Raw genomic sequence first — 8,076 nt, 5'->3', positions numbered from 1 at the left:
ACATGCCCAGAATATTTGGAAATAATTGTACTGTATGAAAATAATTTATTTTTAATAAAAGAAAATACATTCACAGAAAGAAAAAAAATCCCAATAAATGTTGATAAAAATCAATGTATTATATTAATGACATTATTATGATTTTAATAATAGTCTATATTCTATAAGACAGAACATTGAAATAAATTTAATTAAGACTGTGGGGTTTTTTGGCCAATAATATAACATAAAGCACATGCTTTTTATTTTTCAATATATTTCTTCTTGGGAGGCAAAAATCAGAAGCGGTTGGGGTTGACTGTCTATTAGAGTCTGTGCCTGGAAAGTTGTTTAGAACTATTTGATAGCATTAGTGTTGGTTAGATTGAGATTATAAAATTCTTTGAAGCTCTTCAAAGCCTGAGTACTTAGATATGAAACATGAGGCAGTGGTACTAATTACATGTCAGTGCTGAAGAGAAGCCAGAGGCATGCCACCTAGACTTAGGACAGCCAAGGTGGATCTCCAGGCAGATTGGAGGTGATGGATGATCACATCTGTGCTCTCTCTGATCAGAATAGCTTCATGGCCTTAAACATCTTTTGTAGACTGGTGTCGTGGTGAGTGAGGTAATCCATTTGCTCTCTAGGTTATGCTGGGATATGTAGGAAAAGGTTTCTGTGTTACTGTAGTATTCACTTTCAAATAAGGTAGCTTGCCTATGTCCCTCTGTCTTCCTTTGCTTCTTAATTCCTTTTCGGTTTTTAAAGAGATACTTTAATACCTTGTGTGTTGGATGTGTGCACCTGGCAATAAAGTAACCTGAAAAAGAAAGAGGGTAAGTAACTGCTCCGGACATTTCTGTTCATAGAGTCAAGCCACACGGATTCTTCTAACAAACAGAGCCTTTTCTGATTCCACTTGAAGAGAAGCAAACACTGTATTTTTAGCACAAATGTTAAAATAATACGTCCTCGATGAAAATCAAAAGTGTAATACTCACCTATCCAGCATAAGCTCTGGCCTCAACGATTTACAATGTCTTTGTAGCTGCCAAGAGGTGGCAAAAACACTAATTTTAACTGCAAGATAACAAATTGTATTTCTTTTATGATATTCCTGCCGTGGTGAAAATGGAAATTATTGATGCTTGGAACGGTGCCCATGGTGCTGTTAATCACTGCTCTACAGTTAATTGATTTCCCTAGGCCTGAGCCAGGGCATGCTAGGACACCACTTATTAGACCTGTCTCCCACTCCCCCAGAGCCATCTGATACTCTTAGAGAGTAGAGGTTTATAAGAAAAACCTCATACCAGAGATCTCCTCACACCAGAGATACCTCGGTTTGGTACAACAGGTGGTCAGTGTAAACAAGTTGGTAACTGGATGACTTCTGGAACATGAGAGGACAGCATTGTCTCCTTCTTGTTTTATTCATTTTAAGGGATATTCTCTGTATTTACATTTTAAATGTTAGCCCCTTCCCCCATCCCCTTGCTTCCATGATGGTGCTCGCTTTCCCAACCACCCTTTCTCACCTCAGCACCTTGGCATTTCCCTACGCTGGGAAAATCAGCCTTCACTGGACCAAAGGCCTCTCCTTCTTTCTATTGGTGCCAGACAATGCCATTCTCTGCTACATATGTAACTGGGGCCATGCTTTTCTCCATAAGTATTCATTGGTTGGTGTTATAGTCCCTTGAGGTTGCAGACCCTTTCATATCCTACAGACTTTTCTCTACTTACTTCATTTGGGTCTCAGTGTTCAGTCCAATGGTTAGATGCAGGCATCCTCATCTGTATCAGTAAGGCTCTGGTAGAGCCTCTGAGGAGGCATCCATATCAGGCTCCTGCCAGTAAGCAATTCTTGGCATCAGCAATAGTGTTTGTGTTTGCTGGCTGCATATGGAATAGATCCCCAGGTAATGCAGTCTCTGGGTGATCTTTACTTCAATTCCTGCTCCTCTATTTGTACCTGCATTTTCTCCCATGAGTGTTTTGTTCTTCCTTCTAAGAAAGACTGAGGCATCCACATTCTGGCCTTCCTTCTTTTTGAGTTTTATCGGGTCTGTGAATTGTTTCTTTGGTATTCAGAGCTTTTGGGGCTAGTATCTGTGTATCAGTGAGTGCATACACTTCTATATTACCATAAAAATCATCTGAAATTATATACTGAAATGTTAGTTTGGTCAATCTCACATGTATATGCAGAAGCTTTGAGGATTTCATTATTTTCAAATATCGGCTAGGGAATGTTCTTCATTCACTGGAAAACAAATTCTGTATTGTGAAAGAAGAAATCAAAATGAAACCCTAAATAGACTCAATTTCTAAATATGAGGAGCTGAATCCTAACCTAAAGTTTCTTTTCCTTCCTTTATTCTGTCATTTTTCTTCTTTAAGTGTCTAGTTAGTAATAGAATGCATAAGAAGAGATATTACAGAAAATTTTAATAAAGAGATTATGATATATTCAAATTATGACTACTTATGTGGGCCCAAATGTTTATAAATGTTTTTTACATGGTGAGAATGTACCTTGTGGAGACAAAATGGGGGTACTATTATCTAGAGTATTAGAAAGTTTGATTAAATTATTATTTTTTAGTTGCCTATTAGAGTAGTCAATGAAAGAAACAAAGTGCTCTGCTAGTTAATCTGATTCACATATACAATGTATTGAAATGGAGTTGTTTGTGATTACTGCAATTAATGGGCAAAATATTAACCTGTTTAAGTCATGCTCTTATCACAGACATTATGGTGGCTACAAATGACACTCTATCCACACATGCCCATGGCCAATATCACAACTGACAGGAAACAGATCAACATGAAGCTTAACTATGGAGAAGAGCTGGCTATAAGAAAATAATTCTCAAATTAGAATGTGTGTTTGTTACTTATATAATACATTTACTGACAGATATAAACCAAAGCATACATAATTACATCATAATATCGATATTAAATCTAGATAATGTAAACATTAAAAAGATACCAAGAAAACATGACCATTCATAATTACAATACACATCCTGTGAACATGACGCTGAATATCCAACAGTAAAAACTGCATAAGAGTAAGATTTCCACCTTTAATACCTTGATAGTTCAAATTACTCGTGTGAAACAGAAACTTACTGTGTGCATTGTGTTATTTATGTGAAGCTTGCACACATATACTTGTTGCAAGCGCTGAGATGAACGGCATCATTTATTCCAATACAGACAGGACAGAGCAGTCTTAGAAGAAATACAACATGGATATTCTCTTTGTTCTAATTCCATAATAATTAGGAAATGCTAAAGGCTTGCTACAATAAGATCATGCATGTTTTCCAGACCCACTTCTTCTCCTAGGCTGGGTTTTCTACATGCTGGTGTCGGGTCTGATTTGATCGTTTTGTGTAATCATGTGATGACTAAAACTCCAGTTTCTTTAACTGGCCTTAAGGAAAGTGACATTGTAGTTGCTGTAATAATTTGAAAATAACCTATTTTAGTCTGCTCTCTTGTCTGTGGAGCATGTGGCCATTTTAGGGAAATTCTGTTGTTACCATTTGGAAACTACTGTTTTCAGTCTCTAGGGAAAAAAGAAATATGAAGTCTAAGAAGCTTTGAACATTTGAGTGCCCTTTTAGCCTTGAAGACAGCCTTTCCTTTGTGTTCTCTCTTAGTATTTCAACTTAAATTTCTGTGGTAAACTCTTAAATTGTTTACACCTCCAAGAAAACTCTATGAAAATACTTGTAGTACAACTGTTATTTAAAATAACCTACTTATAAAAAATGTCATGCTCAATCCTTACACACCAAGAGAACATTGACTAATTCCGGGTTACATCCTGTTTTACATGTACTTTTTGCTCATTGTAACTAGTAAGACCTTAATGCAGAGTATCAGACCTTAAAAAAAAGAAAAGAAAAAAAAGCCAAGCACTGACACAATTGTATTTGTATACATTTATGCAAAAATGTTTAAAATTATTTTTCTTTTATCTTTGTCTTTTAAAATAAAGTTTAAAAAATAAAAAAAGAAAAAAAAGGCATTTTGGCATAATATTAAAAAATAACCTACTTCTGGGAAAGAACAAATGTTATATATCCAATTTTGTATAATTGCTGAAGACAGAAGATTTATGAGAGCAAAAACTTGTAGTCAAGTTTTTATATTGGGAAAACAAGATAATACTTTAAGGCTGATTTTAAAGATACATAAAAATGGTTGAATGCCTACTAATAATATAGCAGAGCCTGAAATAGACGGGTAATAAAGAATACAGAAGAGTATAAAGAGTCACTATAGTTATATTAAAAATTTAATTTCATATGTATTGAATACGGTAATGGCATAGTAGGGAAGATTACAAGAAAATCGATGGCACTAGTAAAATCATCATACGAAATATGTGAAGCTGTTCCATCTGACGAAATGCAGAAGATAAGGGCCCAGGGCTCATGAGAGGTGTGAGCCACCCAGATTTATTAGAAAACAGTTTGAAGATGTAATGAGATACTAGACTTTGAGACTGAAGAGTAATGGCCATATTTAAATAGCCAGGGAAGGCAGCACCAATGTCAAGTGGGATACAGGATGTGGCCCTGGCTGAGACACAGAAACACTGATACTCATTGAATACACAATAAGCTCAGATGTGCACACTGGTCATCATTCTCCTTGTAAACACGGCTAGAGAAAAATGTCTAGATTGAAATTCAGCTGTCCATTCCTAAGTCTGAGTACAGTGGGCAGAAGGTCAGGGACAGGAATAGCCAAATCATCCTGGCTCTCTGATCTCTGTTAGGGCAACAATTTTTTTAAAAAAATTAAATGAGCCAAAGTTTCTGCTTTTGTAAAAGATACTTTGACAGTGACAATAATTACTTACCTTTATGAGAACAATAATGTATGAAACACTAACCCTGGAGGTATCCAACACAAGGAACTGAGAGATAGTGAACCTGAGAGGGAAAAAGTAAGTCCAATGACTTTTTGGAAGTAGCCGGGGGAATGATTTACAGTGCACACCAGAGGCAGAAAACTGGGAAGTGTTGTTCCTTTCTGTGGGTGGCACTTCAGCTGGAATTTAAGGGTTAGGCACAAGGAGACTGAAGTTCAAGGGGCAACCTGCAAAAAGATAATGCTAGACAAGATCCAAGGGAACTTCAGGTAGTCCAAAAGTGGCCAAATCTGAGTGTGAGTAATTGACACAATGACAAGAAAGATTCCTTACAAGGATCTGATGAAATGGACTCCTAGATCCCACACTGAGGCAGGACTCTTCCTTTGTGTACTAAATACTGTGGATTTTCCATAGTTTAAAAGCTAAGTTTTCTTAAAGTCATGACTCGATTGCTATCCCCCCACCAATAAGCACAGTTTTAATGTATACCACTCTGCTCTGCGAGCTGTATGTCATGACTCACTTCTGGAGAATGCATCACAGAAATGAAGAATAAAATCTATACAGTCCAAAGATCAAGTTGAACACCACTAGAGATCTGTTTGATGGTGTGCTCCTTCTGATGGAATGAAAAGAGTTCTTATATCCACAGCATATTTTCTGCATGATATTAATGAACTAAAATACAATTTGTATGTGTATTTAATGTGAAGGAAAATCGAAAGAACTAAATTTTACGTGAAACAATGAAAAGCTTTATAGACAGTGGGGACATGGCAAAGCATGTCCTTGTTTAGACCTGGAAAAGCACTACATGAATAATACTAGTAAAATGATATCTAGAGAGATTAAGGCTCGATTAATATAAAAGTAAACTAAGAATTAGACAACAAAAAGGTTCTCGCTTTTTAGGATAATTCTAGCAAAAACTGGAAAATGAATACAAATTATCCACATTCGATTTTAGAAAACTAAGTTCTCAACCAACCCAGGATAGAGTCCTGCACATAAAGTGTGTTTGCTCCCTCCTATAGCTCCTGGGCCTGCAGCGTGTGATCAGCTGGACCACAGTTTGATTTAAAGATATTTCCTAATATTTGCTGGCAACCTAGTCTACAATCTGAAAATAAGGTGGGACATAAGGTTTCATCGTACATCTTACTCTGTTATGGGGAGTCAGGTCTTTACTATCAGCTTTCAGAAGGACATGTCTATGAAAGAATTTTACCGTAAAATAGAGTCAAAAGGGCCTCATTTTGGAGATGGCGTACTACCACTTCTCCTATACAACCTGAAGCCATTTCTCCACGTGAGTGCTATTTCCATTGGAAAGAAAATGCTCTTCTCAGAGACAGGTTTACTAAAGTACATGTCCACAATTTTTAAAGCTGTTATGGATCCTTCCGTACTAAAATAATATGAAAAAAGCTTATTTTGTGTTATCTCCATATTCTCTGGACCATGGTCAAGCACTCAGTGGCCTGCTCCCTTGAAGAAAACTGAGTCTTCCTCCCCGCATCCTGCACCCATTCAGAAGCCATGAATTGTGGAGAACTAATTTCAGCATCCTTATCACCCTTTAAGAGTTCTCTTTAAGGGCTTCCTGTTTAGAAACTGTGTCCTGGTCCATCCTCGACACAGGATCTGAGCTTTCAACTGGAAGCAGAGATATCTGGAAGGCACATACTAAGTAAACACAAATACTTTCAGGTACAAGCTGACAAGCAATTCTTCAAGACTTAATGTTACTGTCTTCTCCCTGTCTTCCTGCCCCCTCCCCTTTCCCCTCTCCCCCTCCCCGTCCCCTTTTCTTTCTCTCTCTAGCTCTCCTACCTGAAGCTGGAGGCAGCACACACTCTGTGTTCTCCTGAGCTTTTCTATGTTGTGCTTTTCTTTTCTCCAACACCCATACTCATACACATCTGTGAAACTCCCTTTCACCATCTCAAGCACTCTTTCTTCAACACCTCACACACATCTCACACACACTCCATACACACCTCACATTCTCTCTTTACTCACTTTCACATGCCTTTCTCATGCTTTCTCTCTCTCTCTCTCTCTCTCTCTCTCTCTCTCTCTCTCTCACACACACACACACACACACACACACACACACACACACACATGCTCATATATGCTCTCACACTAGCTCACTCATTCACTTTCCTCTCTCTTGCTCCAGTCTTTCATTGATCCAAAAGCAGGTAGGAAAAAAAGTATTGTAAAATCATTGCCAAATCAAATACAAAAGAATAACCACATCCCACAAATAATTAAGAATTAGGGTTGTTCTTCAAAGTTTCAAGCTTCCCCTATTCCCAGACCTCCATCATCATCACAGAGTTGTTTTTGAAGTCATTTTTCCAGTGTTCCATGTGTTAGACTATTTAGAACATGCTGTGATAGTACAGCTTGGCTCCAGCATTCCCGGATGGAAGTTATTGACCATGTAGGCATATAGGCATATAGGCATTTGAGTTTGGGGTGATTATAGGTCTAGGTGCTGACTTTCAGTTTTGTCTTGGTTGGGGGAGTGTCTTGTTTCTTGGTTTCTATTTCTTTTATGGATTTTTGTAGAGTATTGGCTGTGTGTTGTACTGGCTTGCTCAGCTGATGTAATGACAGGCAAAGCCTGCTGGTGTTAGAGCCTGGAATATATAGACAAGCTGGGAAGGCAAGTTCAAAAGGGAATCTGTGGAATCTATAGGAGATGTGGACAGAGGTGGGGTTGAGAGAGAAGCTGCAGCTTTTAGTTTGTTGTAGGAATCAACACAAGACTGAAGGCTTAGGTCTAGAGGAACAGAGAGAAAGGAATGTTTTCTTGCACTGTACCTGTTTTGGTTTGGTTTATTTTATTTTTTCAAAAACTTCAATTTTTAAACAACTCATGCACTCAATTCACTATGTCTTTGAATATGTTCTGTTTCCTTACATCTTGTGTGTACTAAATATAATGCCATACTTTTACAATTATCTGAAATCTAAATCAAACTTTGCACTGTCTTATTAATTGCAATTCAGAGACGTACCATTGAATCCATGGTTAAAAGCAAATAAAATGCCAAAAGCAATTTATACAATGTTACTAGATGACTTAACTTTCTTTCTATTCTATTCCAAGCAAAAATATCTGCATCTGTGTATTGTACCTGCATATTATGTGTATGTGTGTGTTTGTGTATGTG

The sequence above is a fragment of the Micromys minutus genome (genome assembly GCF_963924665.1).
Source record: "Micromys minutus genome assembly, chromosome: 23".
NCBI classification, from domain to species: Eukaryota; Metazoa; Chordata; class Mammalia; order Rodentia; family Muridae; genus Micromys; species Micromys minutus.
Note: the sequence above shows the minus strand (reverse complement) of the source record.